The sequence below is a fragment of the Ambystoma mexicanum genome, chromosome 10 (genome assembly GCF_040938575.1).
Source record: "Ambystoma mexicanum isolate Mex_15411 chromosome 10, UKY_AmexF1_1, whole genome shotgun sequence".
NCBI classification, from domain to species: domain Eukaryota; kingdom Metazoa; phylum Chordata; class Amphibia; order Caudata; family Ambystomatidae; genus Ambystoma; species Ambystoma mexicanum.
In genome coordinates, this window is record NC_090932.1 from 1,612,675,866 (window position 1) to 1,612,693,335 (window position 17,470).

Sequence of the window (17,470 nt, forward strand, 5' to 3'; positions counted from 1 at the left end):
CAGTTCGAGCCTTGGAGCCTCCATCGACTACACAGGACTCCGTGCAAGCAGCGCTGGAAACGGATAGACAACATGTATGCAGTGGTGGGGTGGGGGTTGGCGGGGAGTTTGGGGGCGGGGAGGCTAAGTGTCGAATAATGTGGGTGCCCTGAATATAGGACGCTGTCTGCTTTGCACAGAACGAAGTGCATTGTGGGAAAATAAGAATGACCTCCATTGTATGAAACATGTCGTTGATAGTAATTGAAATGCACATTTCTTCTGAGCATTCAATGCACACTGGCTATGATGCTCATTTCATCAGTCAGAATTGTCTCCATGACAGTAAAATGTGTGCAAAGCAAGAGACAAATACACAGCTGAAGACTCATTCACTGTTTGAGTTCCGGCTGTCCAGGTGACCAAAGGCGACTTTCAGATGCAGATGTGAAGTAGTTGTATAGTGCCGTTCAGCTGCATACTTTGAGACACCAAAGTCAGCGGCTGAGAGCCCAGTCAACTAGGAAGCAGCTAGGCATTTTCCTGCTCCCCAGACGTACATACATGCACCCTGTAAACAGTGCGTGGTGTCCCACGCAAGCAGGCCCGCACCTCGGGAACCCTGCACAGGGTCCCCCCCAACTGTCACTGGCACCCCAACAAGCTGCGTAAGATTTATCATAACTCAGTTATAACTCGGGGAAATCTGCATGCGAACCCTGTAAACCGTTCCTGCACCCCGCTAAGCGGTGTATGGGCACCCTAACTACGATTGGAACCCCATCTGCGTGCACACACCTCTAAATCATCCGATATGCAAACTCACCTCCAAAGTTGCAAATCCTCTGCACAAGTCTGTATGCCTGCATTCAGGTGGTGGAGAGATTGAGGACTTTGTGTGGGCATTTTGCAGCAAAAAAGGGGTGCGCGGTCGCATACATGAATACGCTTTGTCGTGTGCACTTGTGGGCATGCCATGGACTGCGTGCGTGCCGTCCCTCGTAATGCCCACTTTTTGGCATGTTGTTCCCCATTTTCCGTGTTCCATCCACAAATCCGCCCTCTCCGTAGGCCTCACCCACGCCCTGAATGGTCTCTCGTGCAAGGCAATCTGCCGCTCGCAGAGACGCGTGGAGCATGCTGGTAATCCACGCAAAGCCATTGAATGGCATAAGATCTGAAATGATGCAGATTTCCATCAGAACCCCTGCCCCTCTTGTTAAGCGAGCGCCATCTCGGGTTTAAAAACCAGAGGTTAGTTGCAATTACTTATGAATATGTGTGAGAAACTCAGGACTGAATTAGAAGACTTTTGAATGATAGCTTCTATTGGCGGACTTTACCAATGATATAAGGATTGACCATATTTAAAATACGGGAGGCACCGCCCTCCATTAGTAATAAGGGCTTGACCACTAACCAGGACCAGGTTTTAATTAATCGGGTCACGGCTCAATCTAAGGAACACTTTAGATAACAAAGATAGGCATTTTGACTAATAGCCTCCACTCGAGCAGGCAAGCGCGCATTGAATGTGTGGCCAGTGGGGCTTTTCCTTTTGAGAATTTATATGGCAAGATGTTATGGATGTAAACAACCCGCTAATCAAAACAAAGAAAGGACAAACCTAGGTAGCATTGTACACCTAAAATGGAGTCCCAGCATTTTCCGTTTTTTTCAGGAGCAGATCCGGTATTTTCACTGAAGAGACAGTGTGAACACAGTTTAACTTGATGCCAGTCTCGCTCACAGGGCGAGTTTCACCGGGTGAATAATAAGCTGCAGTAGACCTTCCAAATAACTGGATTTATGAACGGAGGTAAGCGCTTGAACAAATAGGCCAATGGAACCGCGAGATTTGTAATGACTGTGAGTAACTGAAAAACACTTTGTGTGTAGAATGATTGTAAAGACGTTGAGCCACCTATAATAGCATATTGATTACTGCCGTAGGTTCGTGCTACAGCGCTCGAAGCAGTGATCTTAACCGGCGAGACCTGCCGACTTACGTGATCGGCTACCCTAAGAAATAGGACCCTCCAGAGAAAATCAGAAACTTTTCCAAAGGTATGACATTAAGATCCTAGCAGGCTTTAATTTATGTGAGCTGAATACGTTGCTACTAAGACTGAAAGTATGAATCTACTACGGATTAGAGTAGACACATAGCGTTTTTCTAATTATTTTAGATTTTTGAGCACCTGAAAAACCAGAGGCTTCACGTCGTCATTTTATGCCTAACATGCTTGAAACCCTGGAGATATAGGGGCAAAGGTAAAACTTGATGCATCTTGCGATAGTGGACGGCTAAATATTAACTAATAGCTAGGTGCATATAAGAACCATTTAGTGGTAAGAAGAACCAATTTTGATAACTCCTTTGTGTTACCTATATCCTATAGGGATAGAGGCTCCTCTATTGAAAGCTTTATAGGTCAATGATTATGAAAGAAAAATATAGTGAATATCGAAAAACATAAAGAACCAGCATGAGGCTATAACCCTTAAATTCGACAACAGACATTTTTAAGAAATGAAAGTAAGAATCCACTTGGTGGTAGCCTAAGAATGCATGATCTGATAGTACCTATTCGTAATTAATTTACAGGGTTAATACAGCAGGAATTCCCTTCTTCAAAAATGGTGTAAAAGCGGTCCAAACCAGGACAGTGAACCATAGAGGACAAACTCCACCATCTCGAGCAGGTAATACTGATGCCTTTTCGAGCTTTAACAGCTTAATCTTGTTGCAAGTAAGTTGAGCTTACACTTGTTTTATTATAATTTATCAACAGTTATACAGACTAACAAGTGATCAAAAATCTTCATTGAAAGAAGACAATGAAATATTGGAACTCTCTTTTGTGACCACTCCTGATGAAAGTCCCATAACAATATAGAGGGCTGAAACATGTTGAGTCTTCCCGCTAGTGTTAAATTTAACTTAGAAGTTGAGATTTACACTGATTAAGGGTCTAAACAAAAGGAAAAAGTTCACACATTTCTTCTCCAGTGTTGTTCTATAAAATAATGGATTTATGGTATGTCCAATCTTTTATCTCAAAGAATCCTTCCTCACCTGCACTTTATTTGTATGTTATAAGAGTTGTTTAATTAATTGTTTTGTACAGTGATCTCTATTACGAGATTTAAAAAAAAATAAGAATCTTAATAAAATGTTCAATTGATTTGGAGTGATTATTATGAGGGTTTAACTGTTGATAAATAATGTTTCTACCTTCTGTTTAAATTGAGGTTTTGCTAAAAAAAATAGGGTAGAATATCACCAAAGGGTTATTATTTTGGGTTTTCCTTGTAGTCTTAATAATCCACACAGGTTGGCAAAATATCCCACACAGTCGATTGCATTAATCAACGGACTGGATTATGCGTGCATTTTGTAGTGCAAATCCAGTATTTTCTGCACAAATAATTCCATGAATCAGGCCCTAATAGTTTACAAGGACTGTACAGCTCAAGCCATGGATCTTGCACTGACCATGCAGACTCCGAGCCTGCCTTCATTCTGCTGCAAGAATCCCCAGGTCCTGCAACAACCCTAAAGCCAGTGCTGGTCATTGGGGCAGATTTTCCCGGATCCAGAATCAGGCAAAAATAAATGTCCCTGTATCTCAGATCTGTGAAATTAATTTACACTCTTCAAGTGTGTCTGCTCTGCTTTAAATATTGCAGAAGCCAGGAATCAAAACCATGTTGTCAGGACCAGGGTCCAGACACATACCCACAGGATCACTTGAACATCTCGTCAGGATACCTGTCAAATTGTTGGTTAGGATTGTACTCTGCAGAGGATATTATGTACAGCATTGGAGGATTAAACAGTGTGCACCTTTTATAAATTGCTTGCACATTACAGAAACTAATCTTCCTCTGATGGGTTATTTTTCCAGGTGGTAATGATTAATCTCCCGAGCAATGGTTTAATTGTGCCAATACCCCCCATCACTGGTGTTGTTACACAGCGAATAATTTCCATATCCAGCACTGCAGGCAACAACCATATCCCAAGAGCCTGAAATGACAGCATGGCCTGAGTCTGGCAGATTCATTAAACCTCCCCCTACAAACTAATACCCGGGAATCTCAGAATACCTCAGGAGGATAGCTCAGGGGCAACATAGTTGCCTTGGAAGCAAGACAACATGGAGCAACACAGGTTCGATCACCGGACCCACGCTTAGTAACCTCTGAGTATTAAGTGCGTTATAAATAACCTATCACATCATATAATTTCAATAATCTGACCCAGCAATAACTCTACAGCCTGTGCCCTGTGAAACTGCCATGACACTACAACCATGGCCCTCACTAGATGCATTACCATTGCAAATTGAGAACCCAGAGAAGGCACAAGTCCTAAATCCTGAAACTTTGCAGTCTTCGATAATCCCATGGCTTTAACTTTCAAAACATGTTTCAAGCCTGGAGATTGAAGGCCTGGATCCATCATGAACAATACACTCTGATCACACAGACCCTACAATACTCCCACACCCTGATCCCCGCAGATCCTGCAACAATCCTACAACCAGATTCCAGATTCCCAGAGTGAGAGATGCTTTCATAGTTCGAGTCCTGACATATGCATTAAATACCATCCCTACACCCAGAAATCATATAAAACCACATAAACCTGAACTAACTGACGATAAATTAACACTTTTGTCTGAGCTCTTTTATTCTGCAGTGGCCCTACAAACAGAGCCCATGTTGCATTCATTACCCAAGTAAATTGAGACTCTAGAGCATGCACCATGATGGAGACAATCACTCCTCTCTCCTGAATCTCCAGGATCTTGGGTTTCTCAAATTTGCTTTTTCCTGGATTGCCTTTAACTCAAAAATCTCTGACCCCACCCATCTCCCAGTCATCATCTCCTGAGGATCATCGTGGGACCTCTGCTTTACAACTTCTATACCTCTTCCCTAGGAAATTAATTCTCATCCTTTGGTTTTCAATATCACATCTTTGTTGACAATACTCACTTTTTGTTCGCCTTTCCCTCCTTTACAGCCGCTTGTAGGAATGGATTACCAACTGTATCACTGACTGGATGGCTCTCCAAAGATGGGAAAAAGCGCTGGTTACCAGAATCCCAGATGAAGAATGGCCCTACATACTCAATCTCACGCAAAAGGTCGCGATAAGCCTGAGATTTAAGCTGATTCACTTCAACTTCCTCCACCAAACGTATCATACTCCCAAGCGACTCCATGCTCAAAGAGAGACAATATCGGCAGAGTGTCACAGATGCGGAGAGTCGGAGGCAGAATTCCTTCACCTGGCATGGTCCTGCCCTCCTGTGGCCACCTTCTGGAACGCAATCTTTGAGAAAACATCAGCAATAATAGGAAAGGACCTCGACATAGACCGAAAGATGGGAATGCTAGGCCTGACCCAATCGCTGCCAAACGCTGTCAGGAAATTGACTGACCTATTGCTTATCCTAGCTCGAAGGAGAGTCGCATACACCTGGGGCAGGGGCCCACCACCAAGCTTCCGACTCTGGCTTAAGGACATCACATGCTGCCAGGACGTAGAGACGGACTTCATCAAGACTCAACCGCTCCACTCACCCCCCCCCCAGATATCTGGGGACCATACATTGCTTTCCTGTTGTCAACAACAGACGCCCTAGACTAACAACCACCATCTCCATCGCAGCGACCTGTCGTTAGCGTGCCACACAACGCTACAGCTCCTGAAGCGGCGTCACGCAGACAACTGTTTTGGTTTAAAGACTTTGCTGGTCCAAAGGGCAAGAAGGGGGGTTGGGGGGAGGGAGCGGGTCTCAAGTTACGGTCAGCGCATGGCCTCACTGTATGTTATGTTGAAAATGCCAATAAAGAAAGTTTAAAAAAAAAAAGATGGCCTGAATTGTCCCAAATTACACAGAGGATCTGGAGCCAGTATAACAGGACTCATTACAGAAATAAACAAAGTTTAAGGCAAAGCCCAGCTTTATTAGTGTAAAAAAAATAAAGAAGTGACCATTTACAGGCATAACAAGTCATGGTGCTCTCGACATGCTTATCAAAAACAACAGTTTATATGTTCTATATTCGTCATAACTGATTGCATACTGTGATCTTAGTTACCAAAACCTACGGGGCATGGGGATTGGTTAATAGTGGCGACTACATATCCATTCTGTAGGGTTTACATTTCTAATTGGGTAATGATTGTCTGATGGCTTCTCTAAATTGATAACAGCAAAAAGACATCATTTCTACAACATGTAATTGGTTGGCACCTTATTTCATGCGCGGTATAAGATTGGGGGTTTTCATTGGTTGGCTTTGTACTAAGCATCCTTGGACAACTGACAGTTTGTCAAGACATAAGCCAAGCAGGAGTAGGGGGAGAGAGGTCCACAGACTGCTTTTCTTTCAATTAAAGAAGATACCATCCCTCATTTCTAGGCCATGAGCCAGGTTCATCTCTTTGTATTTGGCCTTGTGTGGCATCTTGTGTCTGGGGATACATGTAAGGAGTAAGGCAGGTGTCTTATCTGTGTTTGTTTCTAATGAATAGACAATGGCCCTCATTACGAGGAATGCGGTAGAGTGATCACGGTGCCGGCAGAGCTGCCGGCGCCGTTATCACTCCACCGCCCCATTACAAGGTCTGCCAGCGGGTACAGCTAAGGACGCCTGGTCAGACCAGACGTCCTTAGCGGGACCCGCTGGCATATCAGGATGCTAACAACGGGCCTGTCATTTATGGGCCCATTGTTAGCATCCTCCCAATTCCCATTGAGACCTATGGGGGCTCAAATAGGAATGGGGATGTACCAGGTCCGGGTCCCGGGAATGGGAATTACCGGGCCCGCTAAAGTTGGAATGGCCCAGTAATTCCCTATTTCTGGGACCTAGTACCCGGTATGGGGGTAGCCATGCCGGTAAGAACGGCATGGCTACCTCCATACTCGCGATGGGGCCCAATGATCTTGAATTATGGGTCACGTGTAATTGGAACATGTTTGGGATTATTTCACCCTGCATTTATTAGTATTTTAGCTAATATTGATCTATGTGTTATGGTATCTTTCACCATGGGGGACACTCTTGAGTTATTCTTTATGGAGTCTTAATGGAGTCTTTACAGTTGTCTTGCACCTGGCTCACAAAGGCTGGTTGTACTCTTAATTAATCTGAGAAAATATGACTTGTGTCTTGGGAATCGTTATCTCATGCGTTCTCTCTGCTGTTCCTATCCTCCCTTATTCATGGTAACCTTGACTTGCTTTACTAGCTACTGTCTGAGCTCTGCACAGATCTGTGTTTTGTTATTTCAGCATTTTGAGTTCCTATGAAGCCTTGAGACCTTTTGTTTACTTAGAAGCATATTGTGGCTTCCATTTTGGGAAATATGGCTGTCCATTACTGTTTCTATGTTAGCTATATTTGTGTGTTGTTCATGTTGCATTCAGCGTATACATTGCCTATGTTAATGTTGTTCCTGTTTTATGCATGCTATGTTAATATTTTTTAGCAATAATATAAATGCATGTGTTACCTATTGTTCACACTTTTCATGTTGAGTGCACTTTTGCTTTGTATCTAATGCATGCACATGTATTGTCACAACATTAGTTTTGTCACAACATTAGTACTGAACTGGGGCAGGGGAAGACGCTATGGATGAAAAATTCATCTGCCTCCCAACACAGTCCCCTTTTTCCCGGCTTACAATTCCATCCCTCCATTATTATATATACATTTCACCAGAATGCCTTGCTCCCTCACCCAAGACTCACATCCTTGGCGTTCTCCTTCATAGCAACCTCTGACTGCAACAATTCATCAGTTCGTCGCTGCCACTATTTCTGTTGCTCATATTAACCTGCTCAACATGCTGAAAATGTGTCAATTATTTACTTGTCACTCTACAAAAAGATGATGATCCAGCCTCATGCCCCAAAAGCTGGGATATTGCTCATGCCTACTCCTTGGCCTTCCTTTCTACTTCTTCTTCCCTCTAGAAAAAGCCCTCAACTTCACTACCCACACTCTCTACAAGCTACCAAGATCCTCCCTGCTCACTTCTACCTACCAACAACATGCTGTCAAGCACTCCATCCACAATCACTCAATGATCAAGTTCCTTCTCCTTGTCTACAAAGCTATCAATGGTCTTGCTCCTCAGTAACTGGCTGACTGTATCTTTGTCTACGCACCATTGTGTTCCCTCCACTCCTCTTCTGCACTCATACTCCACTATGATTCCTCCCACTTCCCCCCTTTCTCCCTACCCACCCCACTCCATTGAAACCAGCTGCCCTTCAAAATCGATGCCAGGCTGACTACAGATTTCTTAAAAGCTTGGCTTAAGCTTCATCTGCATGCCAGAGATGGAACACTCCATGCCTTCTTCTCCATCTTCTCAAGTTGGTCCCCTCAGTCCCACCAGTGCTCCTCAATAGTGTAATCCGTATATTTGAACAGTATACCACTTTAATTTGAAACACTTGACTGGGTTAATGTTACCCTTGTAAATTGCCTGTTTTCTTTTTGTTTTGTTTCATCCCTGGTCAATATCCCACTTTGTTTCCGCTCATATAAACTGGCTCACAATTGTTCTAATCCGTGTGCTAATTTACAGGCACCCTTTGGGGAATTCCTCTCCACCATCTGTAATGTGTTATTGTGAATCTTGTCTTATTGAAATTGACATGTTTGTTCTTCAAATAAATACAAAATACAAATAACTACATATAATAACTGAACCTTTTCAGTCGATAGTAACCCTACAGCTCAAGCTTTGGAAACTTGCGTAGCCCCTGGAGCCTGAACGCTTGGGTTATTCCGTAACACAACACTGTGATCCCACAGAGCCTGCAATACCCATGCACTTCACAGATGCAGGCATTTCATGTATTCTTCAGTCTGTGGTATTACCCCTCCAAAGAGAGCCCTTGATCAGCAATGACCCTGCCAGCTGGGCCCTCATAGAATGAAATTAACCTATAGCCTGAACTCTAAAGAGCTTGAATTACATTTGTAGTCCAAGTCCAAGTATCCTACACTCTTAAACAAGGAGCCTTAATGATCCCAATTTTTAGTCATAGGCACCCCTCTGCAAGAATAAACATTGACCTGTTCTTTGGGAAGGTACCCACTCGAGAGTATGCAGCTACACTTTAGCTCACTGTACCTTTCACAGATGGGGAATATCCATTTGCATATCAGTCTTTGTCCTGCCCTCATGGGCCGTCCAGCACCAAAATGCTATGGCAATTCCCTCCTGAACAAAAGTACCAACAGCAACCCCAGACATGCGTTTCAGCCTTGCTGGGCTTCATCAGTGAGGTGGAGCTGTGTCTCTCTGAGCGGAGTGAGCAAGGGGTCCACGTCTGGATGACCACAGGAAACTTAAGGTGACTAGACCTAAGTCCCTTAAACAATCAAAAAATAGTCCATAGCACCCCTCTGAGAGAATGAACACGGCCCATTGACCTGTTCTTTGGGAAGGTGCCCACTCGAGAGTCCGCAGCCACACTTTAGCTCACTGTACCTTTCACAGACGGGAAACTTCCATTTGCATATCAGACTTTGCCCCGCACACATGCGCAGTCCATCACCGAAATGCTATGGTAATTCTCTTCTGAACAAGAGTACCAACAGCAACCCCAGACACGTGTTTCAGCCTTGTTGGGCCTCATCAGTGAGGTGGAGCTGTGTCTCTCTGAGCACAGTTATCAAGGGATCCATCTCTGGATGACTCTGAGAAACGTAGGGTGATTAGACCTTAGACATTTGAAATAATCAGAATTTAGTCATAACATGGCACATTGACCTGTTCTTAATGAAGATACCCATTTGAGAGTCCACAGCCACACGTTAGCTCACTATACCTTTCACAGATGGGAAATACACATTTCATATCAGTCTTTGTCCTGAAAACATGGGCAGTTGAGCACCGAAATGCTATGGCAATTCACTTATGAACAAGAGCACCAACAGCAACCCCAGCCACCTGTTTCAGTCTTGTTGGGCCTCATCGGTGAGGTTGAGCTGTGCCTATCTGAGCACAGTGAACACAGGGGCCTAAGTCTGTATCACCCTCAGAAACATAGGCTGACTTGTCCTAAGGCCCTTGAAATAATCAGAATTTAGTCATAGTCACCCCTCTGCAAGAACAAACAAAGTCCATTGACCTGTTCTTTGGGAAGGTACCCACCAAGAGTCTGCAGCCACACTTTAGATCACTGTACCTTTCCCAGATGGGAAATATCCATTTGCATATCAGTCTTTATCCCGCCTACATAGGAAGTCCAGCAGCAAAATGCTATGACAATTCCCTTCATAACAAGAGTACCAACAGCAACCTTAGACACGTGTATCAGCCGTGTTTCAGTCCAATGTTGGACCTCATCAGTGAGGTGGAGCTGTGAGCAAGAGATACACATCTGGGTGACCTAGGGAAACATATGGTGACTAGACCTAATGCCCTTGAAATAATCAAAATGTAGTCATAGGCGTCCCTCTGCGAAAATGAACATGGCACATTGACCTGTTCTTTGGGAAGGTACCCAATCGAGAGTCCGCAGCCACACTTTAGCTCACTGTACCTTTCACAGATGGGAAATAACCATTTGCATATCAGTCTCTGTCCCGCCTACATGGGCAGTCCAGCACCGAAATGCTATGGCAATTCTCTTCTGAACAAGAGTACCAACAGCAACCCCAGACACGTGTTTCAGCCTTATTGAGCCTCATCAGTGAGGTGGAGCTGTGCCTCTCTGAGCACAGTGAGCAAGGGGTCCTCATCTGGATGACCCTGGGAAATCTAGGGTGACTAGACCTAAGGCCCTTGAAATAATGACAATTTAGTCATAAGCGCCCCTCTGTGAGAACAAACACGGCCCATTGAGCTGTGCTTTGGGAAGGTACCCACTTGAATGTCTGCAGCCACACTTTAGCTCTTTTTGTATTTTTGGAAGGTACTTGGAGTTGGTCACCCTAAGTTACCTGGGGGAACCCAGAAGTTTCCAACTTGCTCACTGTGCCCAGAGAGGCACAGCTCCACCTCACTGATGAGGCCCGACTAGGCCGAATCATGTGTCTGAGGTTGCTGTTGGTACTCTTGTTCAAAGGATGTTTGACAGGCATTTCTTTGCTGGACTACCCTTGTAGGCAGGACAAGGACTGATATGCAAATTGATTTCCTTCTTTGTGAAAAGTACAGTGAGCAAAAGCGATGGCTGCGGACTCTCAAAGTGGGAAAAAAACAGAACTGGCTATCATGCCATGTTCTTTCTGGAGAGGGCTCCTGCTACCTTTTTGTAACCTTAATTATCCCGACAACGTACGCCATCTGATTCTTTTTCACTGCTAATCCTGAGCACCCAATACAGGATGAGCTTAACAGACTGAGCTCTTGCAAGCTGAAATTCACCCTAGCCCCAACTGACTGAATTCCCTGCTGCCGTCAGAGAGCATTAATTTCATTTAGTGTTAAACCACCTGAAACTTAGTAACAGGGCCCTGCATTAATTCTTCAGCCTGAGCCACCTGACCTAGCATTCTGATACTCGGCATGCATTAACAATAAACCTACAGCTCCAAACATGCACCTCAGAGTATGCAGTAACACTAGAGAAAGCTAATTAAGCATGCATTAATATGACAGTGAAAGCCAGTAGAACATGCATTAACACTTGAGTAAAATCCCCAGTAAGATACATTGAGTACAGCTGACGCCCCAAGAGTAAGCATGAATGCTTCAGCCTGAGACTCCAGAGTATGCATTAGCATTACAGCTAGAGCTCACAGGAAGCACTAACATCATAGCCTTAACCCCCAGAGTAATAATTGCCACTGCAACCAAAGTACCCATAGACTGTAATCTCTCCATGACCTAAGCTCTCAATGCATTCACAACCTCAACAGCCTGAGCTTCCAGGGCTTGCATTAACCAGACTGCCTGAGCTCCAGCCACTGCATTCATTTTACCGCCTGAAGGGCCAGAACATGAATGAGCACTCTACTCTCAGCCTTTTGAGCATGCTAAAACACTACAGCTATAGTAGCTGTAGTCTGCAATTATCCCATAGACTGAGTCCCCGTGGCATGTAGGAACCCTCCTGCAGGCTTTTCTGGAGCCCCCCACAGCATGTGGGAATGCTGCAGGCTGATCAATCGGAGCATGAATTCCTCACACCACCCTATCCACAGAGGCTGGGTTCTTAATGATGGTGAAAGGTGCTATTCTAATGACAAAATAAATGAATGAACACTACAGCCAGTGATCCCATAGGCTTCATTTACCCTCAGCAGAAACCCCTGGATCCAAATAGATGTGCATTCGCCTGAAACATCCTGCATCACTCTGGTGTTGCAATCAGACACTCAACCTCATTACGACCCAGGCGCTCCCGTAATGAAGGGTGCCAGTACGGGACCGGCACCATTCATTACGGGACGCCCTATTAAGAGGCTAAGGTAAAACCAGGCGTCCTTAGCTGGTCCCTGAGGTGGACCAGGGAGCTAATAACGGGCCCGTTGTTAGCTCCCTCCCCATTCCCATTGAGCCGTTTGGGGGCTCGAATCGGAATGGGGAAGGACGGGGTCTGGGTTCCCTGAAGGGGGAAATACCGGGCCCTCAAAAGTCGGAATGGCCTGGTATTCCCCATTCAGGCAACCCGGACCCAGACACGATTTTGGAGGCAGCGATGGCGCTAATAGCACCATGGCTACCTCCAAACTTGTAATGAGTCCCAATATGACAATATATGTCCGAAAGTGATTTAAAACAAGAATACATGTAGCTATGGAGGCATTACAAAAACTCATAAAACATACATGTGTTCCATCAACACAGCTGTTTCAGTTGTAATACAGAGAGATCATAATATACAGACGCGTTTTTTTTGCATGTATCATCCAGCAGAACCTTTGGAATGATGCCATTAGCATTTTATCTTTGACAAATCAGACAATATAAATATACCTGCCTCTAAAATGATTATTCAAGAATATAATTTGGTAACTACAACATTTGCAGAAAGAGAATACGAGTTTGGAGGAAGCCATGCCCTTAATATGGGCATGGCTACACCCAAATTCAGGTCTGCCTCTGGGTCACGCAAAAGGGGATTTACCGGGCCATTCTGACCTTGGAGGGCCCGGTAATTCCCTTTCGCGGGATCTGGAGCCAGTACGTCCCCATTCCCATTTGAGCCCCATAGGCCCCATAGGGCTCAATGGGAATGGGGAGGATGGTATCAGCGGTACCGTTCATAACTGTCACTTTTTGAGGGACCCGGAGCCGGACCCGAGTTTGGGGGTAGTAATGCCTGTATTATATGGCTAACTGCAAACTCGTAATGAGGCCCAATTGTACCCCAATTATGTTCAACTTGGGCAACACGAATAGTTTGCTGCCATATATTCTTGCCAAATCAACTTAAGAACAGTAAGTCAATGGCTCACATTATATGAATCATTTGGAACATATAGAACAGGTTATACCTCATTACGAGGTTGCCACTCTGGGAACAACGGTACCGGTATGCTTGCCGGTACCATTGTTACCGGACCGGCAAACTCTGAGTTGTGCAGCGGGTGCCTTTCATTCCGCCAGGTTTGCCTTGGTGGAATGAAAGGCACCCGCGAGAACAGCATGCCTGTATCACCGGCACCGTTATGTCGGTGCTACAGGCATCCCCATTCCCATTGAGCCCTACCCTATGGGGCTGAAATGGGAATGTGGATCTACCGGCACCGGCATCTGCGAAAGGGCAATTACCGGGTCTGGCGGGGTCGGAATACCCAGTAATTGGCCATTCGTGGGTGCCAGACTTTCATGCCGGTATGGAGTTAGCCTTGCCGCTCTTAGCGGCAAGGCTACCTCCAACCTCGTAATGATGTACATAGGGGGACATTACGAGTTTGGAGGCAGCCGTGGCGTTATAAGCGCCATGGCTGCCTCCAAACTTGTGTCCGGGTTCTCAGAATGGGGACTTTCCGGGTCATTCCAACCTTGGAGGACCTGGTAAGACCCTTTCTGAAAACCATTCCCCATTCCCATTCGAGCCCCCATAGGGCTCAATGGGAATGGGGAAGGAGCTAATAACGGGCCCGCAAATAGCGGGCCCGTTATTTGCTCCCTGGTCCCTTAGTGGCTCCCGCTAAGGGTGGCTGGTTAAACCAGCCGGCCTTAGTGGGACCCGCTAAGGGACCTCGGAATGCGGTGGTAAGCGGTTAACGGCATCGGCATCCTTACCGGTGCCGTTAACCCCTTACCGCCACACTCGTAATGAGGCCCATAGTCTTTTTGAAAATTGTTGTTAATGTCTCAAGCGACATTCATGTGGAGCTGATGCAATGTTTTACCCACCATACTCATTTGACCTGTTTATTTTCCATTTCATTACAAAAAGGCATTAGCTGGGAAAATTCTCAATAAATGGAATGAAATACAAAGTTTTTTGCTAAAAGGCTGGGGGGCACTCAATCGAAGGTTTCATCGAAGTTTATAACAGTAGTATTATACAGGGTACACAGTGTGCACTGGAAAGCCTTGGAGAATAACATATATTATGGTTTAGCAAGTTGGAACGAAAATTGTGGAGGGCGGTCCTAAGACTACCTCGCTCTGTATCGTTGGAAGCCATCAGATGCGAGATGGGCCTCACTTTGGTTGTAACCATGTGGAAAATATTCTGCAGTAAATTATATGTAAAGGTTATGCATGCACAGGCCTCGTTACGAGTTGGGCAGTATCCCCGGGGTAAATCCTCTGGAATACCGCCCAAACTAATGACCGTTGCGCCACTTGGTCTGGAGGAATTTCTGACGGATTACAAGTGGTGGTTGTGGTGTAATTCCCCATGTATTTTTGGTCCGTTGGACCCAATGGGGCTCGTTTGGCAGAATGATCTCAGAAGGAATTACTGCGGCTGAAATTCCACTGCAGTAAATCCACCGATTCTGCCTCTTTTTTTTTCAGTGGTGAGTAGGAGGATTTACTTCCACTCCCGGCCCAAGCTCCTAATTTGGTGTAATGGTAAAGTTGGTGGCAACGGATTTACTGCCAATTTTACCACTTACTGCCAAACTTGTAATGAGGCTGTTTGTTTAGAATAATTTTTAGTGCATTTCGTGGCCACCATCATTTTCTGATGCAGGATTTATGCCTCACGGTTTACACCTTTTTGCTGGAAATCTGTTTAGTTATCCCGCAGGAAAATGAAGCGCCCCAACCAGATTTTCTGGCGCAATTGAAAAGAAAAGAGCTAGAATGGGATTAAGATTCATAACCTGGAAGCATTATACACAAATAAACGTTATGCACTTATATTACTCAGGGATTAAATGCAGGGAAACCATGTGAATATGTATTGAAATTCTGTAACTATGGGCCTCATTCCGAGGCTGGAGGTAAGGGTTAACGGTCACCGTTAATGGCAACGGTGACCGTTAACACTTACCACCATATTCCGAGTTCCCTTTTGCGGGTTGGCATTTAACGCCTGCTTTTAGCAGGCGTTAAAAATCCAACCCGCAAAGGGACCTTGGAGTAAATTACGGCACCGTAATTTACGGTCCCGTAATTTACTCCTTCCCCATTCCCATTGAGCCCTATGGGGGCAGGAATGGGGATGGGGAACCGGTATGGTGAATGGGGACTTACCGGTCCCTCCAACCTTGGAATGGACTGGTAATTACTCCATTCACCATGCCGGATATCCATGGAGTAAATAGCTCCATGGTTGCTTACCATGGTGCTCTTTACTCCATGGATAGCTCCAGCCTCGGAAGGAGGCCCTATGATTTTAAACAATTCATTATTTATATATAGGTTTTAATATTCTACCTTGTAAGGACTTTGATGGGGTGCGTTCGGGGATCCCGTGTGAGGATAGAAAGTACCGCTATTGTAAATGTGAAATTGAAACGGCTATGTACATACTCCGGGGCAGCCCTGCTTTGTCACTTTACTAGACTAATGCTTAGAAGAACCCGGTGAGTTATCTTTCTATGGTCGCATCTGATCAGTTCTGGTCAGCCATTTATGCCGCAGAATTTCTTGCAATTACCGGGGCTGCATATTATATCTGGAAAAGAGTTATTAAGGACATAATTGGGGCCTAGAAGACTTTTGAAATATGAAATCTTGTGTGATTTGTTCGGTTTTTCATACGTTACATCATTTTTACCATCAATATTTATGAACTGGAAAACAAAACAAAAATCAATTTTTATGTATTGTGTGTTTTATCTATTCCTAACTTGTTATAATATCTTGTATTGAATAATTGAGTGTTGTTTATTTTTGTAGGCATGTTTCGTGCATAACTCTGTTTATATATTTTAAAATTTGTTTATTGGCATTTAAGTTTTTCATCGTTATACAATATATTGGCCGGAATCTTTAATCAGCATATCCGACTCTTATGCAAAAGTTGAGCCTTCTTAAACAAACAACAACACATAAACAACAAATTAACAGTAACTGTCTCCTTAGTGAGGGGGGGTAACAGTCATCAAGCTTCCGGAAATGGCAGGTGGTAGGGTGGCTGGCGGGGGTGGGTGAGTTCTTTTCTGGCATCCTGCTGGGGCCGCTGAGATCTGGGTGACGACTTCTTAGCCGACCATGTGGGTTGAGTGGTCAGCGGGGTGAATCCTTCAGGGAGGTTTATCATCTGAGGAGCGGGACAACCTGGACATGGTGTCCTTCCAAGCTGCTAGGGCCATGCTCGAGTCTTCCTTGGATCTGGTGACGCTGGCCTCCCAGGCACTTGTTTCAGCGTTCGCCCATCTTTCGAATTCTTTGTGCCATACTTTATAGTTAGGACCTGCAGGCTTTTTCCAGGCCATGGCGATAGTTCTCTTGGCCGTTATGCACAGTAAATCCATCAGTCTGACAGCATATTTGAGTTTGGCCAGCCTAGGATAGATGCCTAGTAGGCATTCAGCTGGGGTCCATTTGAACCTAGTTACTTCCGCTTCTTCGCAGGTACGCTTCACTCCTGACCAGAGGTTCTGTACCTTCATGCAGTTCCATAGCATGTGGATCATGTCTGCCCCATCAACTCCACCAACTTTACCATTACGCCAAATTACGAGTTTGGGCCTGGAGTGGAGGATTACCCATAAGCACTTACATAAATTAAAATTAAAATATAAAAAATACAATGGGCCTCATTATAATGTTTGATAAAAGGATTCCCCAACCCGCGCTGAAAAACCACTCACATAAATTTGTGAACACATTTTGTGGAAATGGAAAAGATTTGGTGAAGAACAGTGTCAACATTTATTGTACTGAGTGGAGATTTTAAACATATAACACGATAGTCACCATTAGGCACTTTGTTCCACACTGACTCAAAGTGATACTACCCTGCTCTTGTATTGGTACAATATACCAGGAACACCACAATGTTCCTATACAATTGATTTTTCACATACTACACAGTAGCTTCCTCAAATTCTGATATTGATGTACAATACCAAAGTG

At 44.7% G+C, this 17,470-nt stretch overlaps 1 long non-coding RNA gene across 1 annotated transcript; it reads left to right on the top strand.

Moving 5' to 3' along the window:
- The first annotated feature begins 142 nt into the window (after nucleotides 1-142).
- On the top strand, nucleotides 143-6,037 carry LOC138492673 (uncharacterized). Its single transcript, XR_011276246.1, has 4 exons — nucleotides 143-1,798; nucleotides 1,933-2,046; nucleotides 2,588-2,685; nucleotides 5,015-6,037. It is a non-coding gene; the product is annotated as an uncharacterized lncRNA (long non-coding RNA).
- Nucleotides 6,038-17,470: the final 11,433 nt, after the last annotated feature.